Here is a 16,250-nt window from a genome sequence, read left to right on the forward strand (position 1 = left end):
TCAGATCTCTTTAAAAAGTGTTTCCGATTAAACAGAATCATATAAAAAGGGGTTTGGATGGCAAGAAATGTGAATTTAAAGCTGTTTTCCTCGACTACACCAACCTCTGTGGTGATTCTGGTTATTGCAGGTGATTCAAACACAAGTCGCCAGAGTTTTACATGTTGATGTTGTGGTATCTGTTGGTGAAGTTCTTGTATAAGTATGCTCTGCCATTACTGCTGGGCCACAAAAACGTTGCGGCTACCTGCCTTATTTTTGGCTGCTCTGGCGGCGACGTCAGACGGCGTTTGCCGTATCACTGATACAGGAGCATCTGGCTGTGCTTCAAACACAGGCCAAACACCGCTTACTTTACTTTACCATCCGCTCCAACAGATTCTGCTAGCCTCGCCACAGTCTGGTGTCACAGGTAATAACAGATCCGATAAAGCTGGACCAACCTCCTCGCCAGCACACATATGTATGAACGCACACACATGCACACACACACACACACACACACACACACACACACACACACACACACACACAGAGCATTTTATGGCAAGTACCTAAAGACGGGCACACAGACGTACTGGCAGAGGTAGATAAACACGCACACAAACAAATATACAGTTGCAGAATATTATTCTTATGTTTGGTATGTACATGTGCTTGCACACACACATACACACAAACATAATACATAATACATAATACATACACACCCTACCTGTCATCATCTTGAGTTGCAGCCATAGTCTGGTGATATCGTGGCAGAGTTGAGACACTCGGTTTAGAGCCATATTTTCCCATGTGCACTAAGCCCCCCCCTTCATTAACACATTTACACACACATACCATTAAAACACACACACACACACACACACACTCACACTCACACACTCACGCACACACACTCATGCACACATTGTCAGAGGAAGTCGCGATGGAAGTTGAGGCAGTCCATTCCTCTGCAGCTGAGGACTTCAGCCGGGCTGTCACTCTTTCTCACTGCACAGCGCAGCTCCCACACACACACAAAGCCACCCCCCCCCTCCACACACAGACACACACAAAGCCACCCCCCACACATACACACACACATAATCGGGTTGACTCAGAGGAGACTCGGACGACCCGCCCCTTTTCTAGGTTCAGATTTCACCCCTGCTCCCTTTTTACACAGGTGCTGAGAGGGGAGGAAAGAGAGATAGATAAGTAAGGGGGGGTGATAGAGAGAAAAGGGAAGAGAGCAAAACTACAATAAGGCAACAAACAAAACACATAGACACTGACTGGGTGGTGAGAGTGGGAGTGGCCACGGCTCATCTTTACACATATCGTCCAATCAGACGTGAGTTAAAGGGCCACCAGTGAGGTGAAACGGAGGGGGGTTGGGTCAGTGACATCACAAGAGTAAACTGATATGATGTGTGTGGTGACCACATACTAACACAGCTTTAATGTCTTCTGATGAAAAAGACAATAAGTCCAATACTGACATCACTCCTCTGGGAGTCCTATAGCATGGGAGATACAGTGCCGGTCAGCATCGATGGTCTGATTTTTATCATGGATGATGTATATTGCATAGAAAAATAAATAAATGAATAAATCTGTAATTAGCACTGATGTTACTAGTCAATGGATATGCAAGACAAATAAAAATAAAAATAAAAAATCCAGTATTGCTTGTCTTGAATAACAACACTTCAATCAGGAAAGACATAGTGAATAAAGAAAAGATAATTATTTAGTATAACATGATTTAGTGGAAATAATTTATGATCCACATATTTGATTTGGCAGGGAAGAGTGGAAAAGTGGTTGGTCCTGATGACATAACTGTGGAGGCATGGAGGTGTTTAGGAGAGATGGCAGTGGAGTTTTTAACTTAATTGTTTAACACAATCTTTGAAAGTGAGAGTATGCCTGAGGAGTGGAGAAGAAGCATACTGGTACCAATATATAAGAATAAGGGCGATGTGCAGAACTGTAGCAACTACAGCGGTATAAAGTTGATCAGCCACAGCATGAAGATATGGGAAAGAGTAACAGAAGCTAGGTTAAGAGGAGAGGTGATGATTAGCGAGCAGCAGTATGGTTTCCTGCCAGGGAACAGCACTACGGATACGATGTTTGCTTTGAGAATGTTGATGGAGAAGTATAGAGAAGGCCAGAAGGAGTTACATTGTGTCTTTGTGGATTTAGAGAAAGCATATGACAGGGTGCCGAGAGAGGAGGTGTGGTATTGTATGAGGAAGTCGGGAGTGGCAGAAAAGTATGTAGGAGTGGTGCAGGATATGTACAAGGGAAGTGTGACAGTGGTGAGGTCTCCATGGGCTGTGATGTTCGCGGATGACATTGTGATCTGTAGTGAGAGTAGGGTGCAGGTTGAGGAGAGCCGGGAGAGGTGGAGGTATGCACTGGAGAGAAGAGGAATGAAAATCAGTAGAAGCAAGACAGAATACATATGCATGACTGACACGGAGGACAGTGGAATGGTGAGGATGCAAGCGGTAGAGGTGACGAAGGCGTATGAGTTTAAATACTTGGGGTCCACTGCTCAAAGTAATGGGGAGTGTGGAAGAGAGGTGAAGAAGAGAGTGCAGGCAGGGTGGAGTGGGTGGAGAAGAGTGTCAGGAGTGATTTGCGACAGAAGGGTACCAGCAAGAGTTAAAGGGAAGGTTTACAAGATGGTAGTGAGACCAACTACACTATATGGACAAAAGTATTGGGACACACCTCTTAATCATTGAATTCGGGTGTTTCATTCAGACCCATTGCCACAGGTGTATAAAATCAAGCAGCTAGCCATGCAGTCTGCATTTACAAACATTTGTGAAAGAATGGGTCGTTCTGAAGAGCTCAGTGACTTCAAGCTTGGTACTGTCATAGGATGCCACCTTTGCAGTAAGTCAGTTCGTGAAAATTCTTCCCTGCTAGATATTCCACAGTCAACTGTAAGTGGTATTATTGAAAAGTGGAAGCGTTTAGGGACAACAGCAACTCAGCCACAAAGTGGCAGACCACGTAAAGGCACACAGCGGGGTAAACAAGTGCTGAGGCGCATAGTACGTAAAAGTCGCCAATGCTCTGTTGACTCAATAACTGCAGAGTTCTAAACTTCCTCTGGCATTACATCAGCACAAAAACTGTGTGCCGGGAGCTTCATGGAATGGGTTTCCGTGGCCGAGCAGCTGCATGCAAGCCTTACATCACCAAGCACAATGCAAAGTGTTGGATGGAGTGGTGCAAAGCACGCTGCCACAGGACTCTGGAGCAGTGGAAACATGTTCTGTGAAGTGATGAATCACACTTCTCTGTCTGGCAGTCTGATGGACAAGTCTGGGTTTGGCGGATGCCAGGAGAACACTACCTGCCTGACTGCATTGTGCCAACTGTAAAGTTTGGTGGAGGAGGGATAATGGTATGGGGTTATTTTTCAGGGTTTGGGGTAGGCCCCTTAGTTCCAGTGAAGGGAACTCTTAATGCTTCAGCATACCAAGATGTTTTGGACAATTCTATGCTTCCGACTTTGTGGGAACAGTTTTGTGAGGGCCTTTTTCTGTACCAGTATGACTGTACCCCTGTGCACAAAGCAAGGTCCATTAGACATGGTTGGGTGAGTTTGGTGTGGAAGAACTTGACTGGCCCGCACAGAGCCCTGACCTCAACTCAATCGAACACCTTTGGGATGAACTAGAATGGAGATTGTGAGCCAGGTCTTCTCGTCCAACATCAGTGCCTGACCTCACAAATACTCGTCTGGATGAGTGGGCAAAAATTCCCACAAGAGTAGAAGCTGTTATAGCTGAAAGGGGGGGGGGGCAAACTCCATATTAATGCCTATGGGTTTAGAATGGGATGTCATAAAAGCCCCTGTCGGTGTAATGGCCAGGTATCTCAATACTTTTGTCCATATAGTGTATGTTGTCTGCTTTGTAGATGGTGGCCCTGATGAAAAGACAGGAGGCGGCGCTGGAGATGGCAGAGTTGAAGATGCTAAGATTTTCGTTCGGAGTGATGAAGAAGGACAGGACTAGGAATGAGTATATTAGAGGGAAAGCTCAGGTTGAATGGTTTGGAGACAAAGCAAGAGAGGCAAGATTGAGATGGCTTGGACATGTGTGGAGGAGAGATGCTGGGTATATTGGGAGAAGGATGCTGAATATGGAGCTGCCAGGGGAGAGGAAAAGAAGAAGGCCAAAGAGGAGGTTTATGGATGTGGTGAGGGAGGACATATAAGAAGATAAGATAAGAAATAATACTACAGACCTGTGCATGCAAAAGATAGTCTTTCTAACTGAACTTTCACTAAAGCTCCATATCTCTAATTTTATTGCCCTAAGGGTGAGGAGTCCTCAACAGCTATAATGATTGTGCTTGCATGGTAATTAGCATTATGTAAATACATAGCTGTCACATAAATAGCTAAACTATTATTCTGCATGAAATATGCCAAGATGCATAGTAATATAGCCTAATTGTGTTATTTGGCTATGTATTTTTACAAAATTGAGGCGAGCCAGGTTTGTGTAATCTTAGTTTTAACGATATTCATATTCTGTCATTTGCTTAACATCAATTATAGACTCAGACTAGCTTGATCTAGTCAGAAAGGCACGAACTGAGGAAGCCTCTTGGATGAGAGGCGAAACGTCTTCACGGATATATACCAAGTCCAGTTGCACTTGATTCAACTGCTTTGGATAACTTGTTCTATTGTTAATATAATGTTGCTCGATGAGCATTTACAGCCATATATATGTATATATATAACTCAAAATGGCTAACAAAACCAAATCCTAACATATACTGTTGTTTGTATTGAAAAATCTTTTGTATCCCGTGATATTATCTGGGGGATGCAGTTACCCGCGCCTTCGCTCCCTCTGCTGGTCTGTGGGTTGATGGCATGTGTGACCCCTCCTTCACTTCTCCTGCTAGTGTCTGGGTACATGATGTTAGTACACAGCTGTTATCCTGGGCCCGCATCCAGGATGACCTGACTTATGACATTTAACTGCCGATTTTCACCATCTCTCACATGCATAGGTGGACCGAGACAAGCACGTAGGCACGCACACACACACACACACGCACACACACACAGGGTGCAGGTACCTGTTTTCTCTTGGCAGAAAAGGTTTACTCCAGCTGAGTTATAGACAGACAGTCTGTATAAGAATTGCTTGTGAATTTACATGTGAAGGAGTCAGTGTGTCTACACGTCATGTGTTCACATATGTCAACATAAGAGTGTGTGTATGTATGCCTGTATATGTGCATGTCAGTCTGGATGCCTGCTGGTGTCTGTCTCTCTGTCTTTTCTCTCTTTCTCTCTCTCTTGCTGTCTCTCTCTGTCTCACTCTCTGTCTCGCTCTCTCTGTCCCTGTCTATCGCTCTGTCTCTCTCTCTCTGTCAATTCAATTCAATATGTGCTTTATTGGCATGACATACGTTTTGTACATATTGCCAAAGCATGTAAAACAGCAACACAACACAACAATGATTATAATAACGGCAACAACAACAGTGATTATGATATCCAACAACAACAATAGCAATAGGCGCCGTCACCCACTGTCTCTCAGGTTGTGGCAGGAAAATATAAATCTTGCTGCAATGCTCGCCGCTGGCCCCCCTCCCGGGACCACCCGCAGCTTACCTGCATCGTCCATTTCCTGGTACTCTGGAGTCAAATGTTCCAGCTCCTTGACAAAAGCCCGTCGTCCTCTCTGTCTGTCTGTTTGTCTGTCTGTCTGTCTCTCTCTCTCTCTCTCTCTCACTCTCTCTTGCTGTCTGTCTGTGTCTCTCTCTGTCTCTCTCACTCTCTGTCTGTCTGTCTCTCTTGCTCTCGCTCTCGCTGTCTGTCTGGCTGTCTGTCTGTCTGTCTGTCTGTCTGTCTGTCTCTCTCTCTCTCTCTCTCTCTCTCTCTCTCTCTCTCTCTCTCTCTCTCTCTCTCTCTCTCTCTCTCTCTCTGTCTGTTTTGCCCTCTCTCTCTGTCTCTGTCAAATTCGAATTCAAATTCAGAGGTGCGATACTGGCATGACAAATAGGCACTTGTTTTGCCAAAGCAGTCATTACCAACAGAACATATAAAAAATCAGAACATATACCGAACATGTACTTATACATAGACAGATGCTAGGAATCAGAACATATACAGGTGCAGTATAAAGACCAGACTGGTAATTAGTTACCAGTAGTACTTATTTATTAATTATTTATGATTTAACTGTTATTATTATTATTATCTTTATTAATCTCCATGTACTTATACATAGACAGATGCTAGGAATCAGAACATATACAGGTGCAGTATAAAGACCAGACTGGTAATTAGTTACCAGTAGTACTTATTTATTAATTATTTATGATTTAACTGTTATTATTATTATTATCTTTATTAATTTTATTTAAAGCAGTAGGACAGTTAGCACGACTATCTGTGTGCATGCATGTGCATTTATGAGTCTGTGTGCTTGTATGTGTGTGTGTGTGTGTGTGTGTATGTGTATGTCTGAATGTGGTCTTGGGCTTGTTTGTGTAAAAAGTAAGAGAAATATGTGTGTGAGTATGTGTCTCATTCAGTGTCCCTCAGATGGTGGCAAGTGAGAAGATATTGTGTAGCTATAGTACAGCTATAGCTCTATAGTATAGTATAGTGTATAGTATAGTACAGTACAGTACAGTACAGTATAGTATAGTACAGCTCTCTTTGTCGTCACCCAGTAGGTAGGCTAGTGTACTGTGGTTAATCCAGGGTGTTTTTCTTCAGGTTTTGGGAAGAAGTGGTCACGGATTGGTTGGAATGTTTTGCACTCTGTTAAAAAGAGCAGCTCTGTCACTGCTGACAGACGTTTGTCTCTTGGCAGCCATGTTTTTTTGGGGTCTGCCAGTCTCTGTTGCTAAGCGGCGCTCACTGAGTCTGTATTTCGTCAGTGTATTTCTCAGATTGGTTGCTTATATTTTAGTTAGGTAATCTGCTAATGCATATTCTCTGTCAAGGGCCAAATAGCGTTGTATCTTGCTTTGCGATTTTGTTTTGGATTGCCAATATTCGTAATAATTGTCTTTTGGGTTTGAGGAAATTTGTTTAAACCGAATATGTTGTGTAGTCTGGACCTGGTCTTGTGCCTTTAAGGTGTTAGTGGAACAGGATGGCTGAAGACCGGGTCGGTAGAAGAGGTCTTATCTTTGCTCAGTTCTTGGTATTGCAAGGCTTTATAATGTGGGTCACTGAATTTTAGGTGTTTCCAGAATTTGATTGCCCTTCTTTGAATTTTAACCAGAAGAGGATCTTGGCCCCGTTCTGCCCTGCATGCATCATGTGTAGTGTGCCGGTGGACTTTTAGGATGTTTTTGCAAAACTCAACATGCAGGATCTCAGTTGGATGTTTTTCCCATTTATCTCTCTCTCTTGCTGTCTCTCTCTGTCTCGCTCTCTCTCACATGCACACACACACACGATACACACTAAGACAGCAGGGGGACCCAATATGCCACACACAGAACCATTGAGAAGCTGAACAAATAAGTGCATGAATACACCCTCCAGGAAGTTTGATTCACCAGCTCCCTGTCTGGTACTCTCTCTTTCTCTCGCTCTCTGTCTATCTCGCACTCTCTGTCTCTCTCTCTCTCTCTCTCTCTCCCTCTCTCTCGCTCTCTGTTTAGCACTCTCACTGTCTCTCTTTCTCTCTCTCTCTCTCTCTCAAATGCTTGCGTTGCCAACATTCACTCTCTCGCTCGGCTCATTTCTCTCATCAAGATCAAATGTGAGAGACTCTTTGTCAAGCTTCTTTCTAAAACAAACTATACGGTGAGTAATTTCTCCTCCCAACAGTCACATTCAGAACATTCTTATTCCTGTACTCTTTAACACAGATACAGTCTCCAAATATACACAAAAGCATCACACAAAATGGCAAAGCAGCCCCCAAACCACTTGTTTGATGCAACAGAAAAAAAAACAGCAAGGGACGCAAGTATGACGAATTGAAACTTCACAGTGAAGTAAAAGGAGAAGTGGGGAGGGAGGCACTTGCCCTTGAATATTTGTTTGTGTGTGTGTGTGTGCATGAGAAAGTGTGTGTGTGTTTGTGTGGGTATGCATGAGAACATGTGTGTGTGCATGAGTGTGTGTGTTCATTAGAGAATGTGTGTGTGCATGGGTGTGTGTGTGTGTGTGTGCGTGTATGTGTGTGTGTGTGTGCATGAGAGTGTGTGTGTTCATGAGAGAATGTGTGTGTGCATGGGTGTGTGTGTGTGTGTGTGTGCATGAGAGTGTGTGTGTTCATGAGAGAATGTGTGTGTGCATGGGTGTGTGTGTGTGCGTGTATGTGTGTGTGTGCATGAGAGTGTGTGTGTGCGCATGAGAAAGTGTGTGTGCGTGTGTGTGTGTTTGCATGAGAAAGTGTGTGCGCACGTGTGTGTGTGCGCGTGTGCGTGTATGGCGTGTGCTCACATGCCATCAGATTTAGGTGATAGAGCCCGTGAACCCTCGGACAGGAAATAGCAGAGGGTTTATCATGATTCATTTCCTGTCTCTGGTAATTGACCGAGCATGGGTCACATCAGCTCAGACAACGTACAGCTTGCTCTTCTCAATAAAAACCTCACCCTTCACGTTGCCGTTTCACCACAAAAACCAATTTAAGGACAATTTGCCACTCTTGAAGAACGCCTTAACGAGGACAAAAGTCAAAAATACACAATTTTCCCGCCTTAGTATTACTATTCATTTGTAAAAACACACTTGGTAATCTGTCAGCTATGATGATAGCTACCACATCACTTGGTAATAACCGAGGAAACGGTAAGGGAACGCCACACTGGTAGAGTTTCGTTTTTAAAACCAACTTGCAGATCACGTGGATCAATTTTATACTTTAATTTCCTCGTTTGAGCATCATAAGAGCACACATACATACATACATACATGCTAATCCTATCAAGACTGCATGTCATGACGAGTGCAGTAGTCAAGTACGCTTTCAGTCATCAAGAGGTGGAGAATAAAAGACTCTAAATACAACGCAGTGTGACATAGCAGTATAGCAGTATATCACCGTCATAAGCGCTTAGCCATTGTGAGTTATGGTGGTGCACAGAGCTGCAAAGCTCCACCAGAGACCATGTAGGGATGCAGGAAGTCCTGGAAGAGGGAGGTTTTTCTGCCTTTCTTGAAGGACTTTCAAAACACCCCCCATTATATCCCGGACCCCCCCCCCCCACTTTTTCTCCCCCATTGTACTTGGCCAATTACCCCACTCTTCCGAGCCGTCCCAGTCGCTGCTCCACCCCCTCTGCTGATCCGGGGAGGGTTGCAGACTACCACATGCCTCCTCCGATACACGTGGAGTCGCCAGCCGCTTCTTTTCACCTGACAGTGAAGAGTTTCGCCGGGGGGATGTAGCACGTGGGAGGATCACGCTATTGCCCCCAGTTCCCCCTCCGCCCTGAACAGGCACCCCGACTGACCAGAGGAGGCGCTAGTGCAGCGACCAGGACACATCCTCACATCTGGCTTCACACCCGCATCTGTAGGGACGCCTGACCAAGCCAAAGGTAACACAGGGATTCGAACCGGCGATCCCCGTGTCGGTAGGCAACAGAATAGACCGCCATGCTACCCGGATGCCCTTTTTGGCCCTTCTTGAAGGACTTTCAAAACACCTCCATTATATCCCGGACCTCTTAATCCCTTATGACCCTGAGCGTGACCCCCGGATCCCTTCACAGGCACCTTTTCAGCCATGTCTAGTGTGACTCTGTACTTGGAGAGTAAAGGCGGCAGGGCCTGTGCAGTCAGCGCACTTCGTCTATTCGCCATGAAATCCCCATGAAGCACGAGCCGACAAAAACATATCATTCTGAAAATGTTCTCTTAAGACCTTCGAGATTCACTTTCATTCATACGCTCCAACTTCATGTTTCTTTATCTAGCGACGATCCACTATGTGGGTTTGTTGTTTGTATAAGCGTGTCGTCCCCCCCCCCCCCCCACCCACACCACCACCACCACCACCGTATTTATCCTAACGGGGTGTGTTTCTCAACTCTGGTCCTTCGCCACCCTTATCGCTGTGTTTGTTTGTTCACTTGGAAGGTAGGAAGATTACGAGTCCACCAGAGAAACAACTGTGTGTGTGTGTGTGTGTGTGTGCGTGTGTGTATGTGTGCGTGTGTGTTTGTGTGCTCTGTAGCCAGGTGCAGTGTGTGACCAAGGGATGCAGAGCAGACCACGGTGTGCATGGAGGGGATGTAGAGGAGACCTGTGTGTGTTTGCTTCAGTGGGATATGGTGCAGACAAGGTCCGGGCGAACAATCATTTTGATTGTTGTTGTTTTTTCCCCCCCACCTATGTTGGTGGGGATCAAGCACTATTGACCTCTTCCGTTACAACACATCAAGCACTATTGGTCATGTTGAGCATAAACAGGAAGAGCTAATTAAATGGCCTACAAGATGAAACAACCAGGAAACAGAAAAATAACAACAGTGTGAGAAGATGTTTGACCGGAGAGAGAGAGAGAGAGAGAGAGAGAGAGAGAGACAGACAGAGAGAGAGAGAGAGAGAGAGAGAGACAGAGACAGAGAGAGAGAGACAGAGAGAGAGAGAGAGAGAGAGAGAGAGAGAGAGAGAGAGAGAGAGACAGAGAGAGAGAGAGAGAGAGAGACACGCAGGCCCGTCGCCATGGGCGGACCTTAGGGGGCCGGGCCCGCCTCCACTAGTGCTAGTGCCCCCCCTCCCCCCTACTGGTATATATAGTTTTAATAATTTTATTAATTCAGCTATATTGTTTTTCTGTTGAAAATAAAAAATACCAACTTTATATTTCTTATAAATTAAGACATTAAGGTAGAGAAACAGTGGCGTGTTTTTGATTGACGGGGTACTGTTATGCGAGCAACAGCCATACTGAAAAAGTATGCGAGCTCAGTATAGTTAGTATGCGTCAGCGCTGCACGAATACAACAGCATATCGGTTTATCAAAAATATTTAACAATAATTGTGTCCCCTCATGCAGTTCATATGCCCCACTGAAGACCCGAGCCCTGGCGGCGGGCCTGGAGAGACCAGCTTTCAATGTACAGACTAATAAAGTGTAGGATGGCTGCGGCGTCGCGAGCCTGCGGGGAAAAGGAGACTTGCAAACACGTTTCTGCAGACACGCGATCTATTCCGAGAACCGCACAAAAGAACATCACAAGGGGGCAAACGTATGAGCTCGCCCTCATTCAATTTGCCCTTTATTCAATTCAATTTGTGGCGAAACGCTTAAAAACCCCCCACCTCTTTTCTGCCCCTCTCTCCCCCCACTTTGATTCACTAAATCTCCAGCGGGGTTGGAGAAGATGGGCCAAACTGTCATTTAGAACAATTCACTGTTGACTTTTCCGCAACCTTGCAGCAATTACAGGGAGGGGTGTGTGTGTGTGTGTGTGTGTGTGTGTGTGTACACACTTGCGTGAGATGCCCAAGCAATCATGTTTTACCTGCTGCCTGTCAGACAGACTGGCAGCGGGTTCATATTGAATTAAACTGAGGCGATTCCCCTCGAATTATATAATGTATTCGGCCTCAAACTCAGAACGCTCTTCCTGTTGCTTTCATCTGGTCACATTAAAAAATCCCCCGAACTGGTTATCTGCAAGAACTGCTAAACTACTAATAACCTTTCAAAGAAAACGCATAACATCAGATTGCCTGCAATAGCGTTTGAACTCCTGAACGTACGCACGCACACACGCACACACACACATACGCACGCACGCACACACACACAGTCAACAGGACAGGGACATTTGCGCACTTGAATGAGTCTCAATTGAAAAATACAAATCCAATTTTGGGCGAAAACGGAAAAAAAAGGTGTTTATAAAAGAGTTTATATCCCTCGACTCATCTTCATGTCGTTCCTTCAGGATTTCATAGCCCTCTTTTATTATAGTTAAGTTGCGCGTTACCGACAACACAAACAGGCCGTGAAACCATCTGGAAACACGTAGTAACTTTCCTCACGGGGTCTTCCTGAGTCGTCTCGCCATTGGTCCGCCTTCGTTTGTTTTGAAGTCCAGTATGAAGTATTGCTACTACTACTATCGCTACTACTACTACTACTACTACTACTACTACTACTAACCAGTATTACTACTACTACTACTGATGCTGCTACTGTTACTGCTACTACTACTACCACTACTACTACTAACCAGTCCTACTACTACTATTACTGCTACTGCTACTGTTACTGCTACTACTACCACCACTACTACTACTACTAACCAGTATTACTACTACTACTACTGCTGCTACTGCTACTACCACTAGTACTACTACTACTACTAGTATGACTACTATCATTACTACTACTACTACTACTACTACCACTACCAATACTACCACTACAACTACTACTGCTACTAGTACCACTAGTACTACTACTACTGCTACCAATACTACCACTACAACTACTACTGCTACTAGTACCACTAGTACTACTACTACTGCTACCAATACTACCACTACAACTACTATTGCTACTAATACCACTACTACTACTACTACTACTACTACAATAGTAACAGTCAGCAGAACACGCCTACTGACTTTAAAATAATTTAATCTGGTGGAAGAATGAGATGTATGATTCTTTTCATACAGCATGATGGAACATAAAACATGCTCCATTAACCGTTTAAGCTGGGTATAGATTATTTATAGTGCAACCGGACGGGAACTACAAAGAAAACAGCTGACAGGAAGACAGAGGTCTCAAAGAGAGAGTATGGAGAGGGGGGGAGAGAGAGGTGAGATCAGAGCAGCTGGAAGACAGATGACAAGGGCGGGAGGACGATGGGACGAGCCTTTTCTTTACAGGGGGGAAGTGGAGGAGTGAGGAGACAGACGGGCTGGATAGGATGCTGTCTCACATCAATGAAGTCGACCATTAATCTCGGAGCTTCATAGGAAACCCAAAGAAAGGAGTAAAGGACAATAACACAGCTGGGAAACTGACCACACCACAAACAAGGAAAGACGGGCCTTTATTACTGAGGAGCAGTAATAAACTGTAATAATCGATTGTTGTGGTGTCATAATGATGATAATGATATAAGCATCGGCTTCTTAATGTGCTACGTCAAATGCGTTGCACCTTTAGTAAGTGATGGGGGAGTAAGGAAAAAACTAGGGTGTGTCACTTTTTAATGTGCTAGCAAAACGAGGTTGGTCCCACACACCCACATGTGCACACACACCCACACATGCGCACACACACGCGCGCGCACACACACACACACACACACACACACACACACACACACACACACACACACACACACACACACACACACACACACACACACAAACAGTCATTTGCTAATGACTGGGATGCTGACTAAGCATAAACCTGAAGTTATTTCCCAAGTTGGCGAGTATCACAGAGATCAAATGGAGGTCAAAGACGATATAGAAATTTCCATTAATGAGAGACAGAGAGAGAGAGAGGGAGAGAGAGAAGGGAGAGAGAGAAAGAGAGTAAGAACGGGTTAAGGAGGATGCTGCGATTTATGGAAGGAAATGATCATCAGCCAAGGTGGACCACCAGTTGGGGAGACACCGTGGAAGCCTTTAAGGAGCGTATTGAGAGTCAGTGTCCGTACAGCAGTCTCACAGCCCTGCAACTCCGTGATTATTGTCTTCTCCGAAGTACCGCAGCCGCTTGCTTTTTGACCAGCGATATCACTTTTATACCACAAAAGCTTTTCTTAAGCTGCAGCCATGAAGCTTAACATGTCCCTTGTTGACACTGTCATGAATGCTTTTCAAGTCGCTCGTCTTAATGGGTAGTCTCAGCTGGGACCTTCCAGGGAGAAAGACATGGCACATGATGTTTTGCATCTTTGTCATTGCAGCCAAAGGCAGGAAAGTAAGGGCAGGTAGCAACAAGATTGAAGATGTATTGGCCAACAAGTGAATTTGCCAGAAGAAGCTCGTTAAAAACATACTTTGACAGCTCAACTCAGCCATGTTTGCTTTTGTTTGGCTGTGACACGACCGCACTGGTGGATGTTTTATTTCTAATGGAGCTATACTACCACCACTACTACTACCACTGCTACTACTACTGCTACTATTACCATGACTGCTACTACTGCCACTACTACTGTTACTTCTACTACTACTACCATGACTACTACTACTACTACTACTGCTATTACAACTACTACTACTACTACTGCCACTACTACTACTATTATGACTCCTCATTATCATCGGTGGTCACTCGGATTCGAGTATGACCGTCCTCCCTCTGGGTTTTTCTGGGTCTTCAGGTGGACGTAGAAGCCGATCCTGGAGCCACATAATGGGAGGACGCCTGTACGTGACAGCTTTTTATGTGGAGTGGCTGATGCGCCTGCAGCCACCACACGGTCCTTGGCAGGGGGTGGCCAGAGTCCAATGGCATGGAGAACCAAGACGATTAGGGACCACCCTCTGTTGCAGCCCTCCCCCGCCTTCACTGCCGTTGTGACCTGGAGACATCTTCCGCCAGTTCCGCCGTTGAGGTCTTTGTTGGATTGCGCTTCGTCTGGAACCTCCCCCTTGACCTACCCAGAGGTAGAAAACCCAGCTTCAGAAAGTAGAAGTACTAACCATGTATTTGTTCCACCCATGGACTAAACCAGCTGATTTCACTATTTAGTTCTCCTACCTGGCTGAACTGTTGTGCTAATTAGAATCAGCTGGTTTGGTGCATGGGTGGAGGAAATACATGGTTAGTACTTCTACTTTCTGAAGCGGAGTTTTCCACCTCTGGACCTACCTGCCTTGGGTGACCCTACCAGGAGCCATGCTCCAGACGGCATAGTTCTTGGAATCATTGGTACACGCAAGCTTCTCCACCACAACAAGGTGGTGATCCAGGAGAAGTCCCAGTAGGTTAAATAAAAGCTGTTCATCAGGATTGTATTGTGTACCACTCTTGGCACATTTTGTTTCTGGAAAAAGTTGCAGATATTGTGGAAATTTTCTAGAGATCTTACAAATGACAATGCGAAAGCATAAGAGGTTACTCGGGTTAGCAGTGTGTTAAAGGGTGAATTTCAAATAACGAGAAATGTAGAGCCCCACCTGACATACTAGGCAATGCAAGTACCTCCATTCTCTTTTCAGGTGTACGAAATGTGTTTGTGCATGGTTCGGTCCCATTCTTTCCTTGGCGTGACACTTTCAGTACAATCCATTCCCATTTATGTGGCTGCTTGCTGTCTCTTAAGTCAATGCCGCTCCTTCTGTGATCATGGCACAGCAGTCCAACTACGGCTCATACTAAGAATAAACATCAGACAGACTCTAAATAGAGATCCGGGCCCACGGGGAATAGACTAATATAGACTTATAGATCCTGACAAGCTCACAAGATATTGGAGTCCTGGCGGCAATGGTGTCCGTCTCCGAGAATGAACAGACTGGCTGTGCATTGTCAGCGGTGCACTGACCATCTGTCAAAATTACCAATATGCTACATGTGCACTCATAAACTCTCTCACTCTCTCATACACCGTTTGTTCATTTATAATACAGCCGCCTACTGTCCCACCTTGAGTAAATAAGGATGTGGTAAACTCTGCCGATGGCTCGAATAGCATCTGTTAATGTTTGCATGACTGCTTAGCGCTAACTCAACCAGAGCGCGGCCATTGGACAAATACTTGCACCCATTCAAACCAAGGCAACCATAGTACAGCCTGTGAAGATACTGACAGTTCCTCTCTTGCTCCATCTACATGGAGGCAACCATAGTACAGCCTGTGAAGATACTGATAGTTCCTCTCTTGCTCCATCCACATGGAGGCAACCATAGTACAGCCTGTGAAGATACTGACAGTTCCTCTCTTGCTCCATCCACATGGAGGCAACCATAGTACAGCCTGTGAAGATACTGACAGTTCCTCTCTTGCTCCATCTACATGCAGTTAACTAGGATTAAAATAGCTAGTATGGCAGAATCGTGTTAGTCTCGGGTCTTCTTAAGGCCTTCCTGTTCTCGTTCCTCAGAGTCCACAACCATCACGACTGGTTTTGCCCAGTTTATCAAACCTCAGTTGTAATCAATCATTTCAACTGGCCAACACTGACCCTTGCATCTTGTACCGAACCTGAAGTAGAACCTCTCTCATTGTGGTCCATCTGGACTGACCTGCATAATGGTTAAAAAAAATGTCCCACATTGATGTCATACCCCCC

At 45.1% G+C, this 16,250-nt stretch overlaps 1 protein-coding gene across 1 annotated transcript in view; it reads right to left on the minus strand.

The window, feature by feature from the left end:
• The window catches only part of mcf2la (mcf.2 cell line derived transforming sequence-like a), an 86,442-nt gene that overhangs the window by 69,589 nt on the left and 603 nt on the right, over positions 1 to 16,250 (minus strand).

The sequence above is a fragment of the Lampris incognitus genome, chromosome 21 (assembly GCF_029633865.1).
Source record: "Lampris incognitus isolate fLamInc1 chromosome 21, fLamInc1.hap2, whole genome shotgun sequence".
Lineage (NCBI taxonomy): Eukaryota > Metazoa > Chordata > Actinopteri > Lampriformes > Lampridae > Lampris > Lampris incognitus.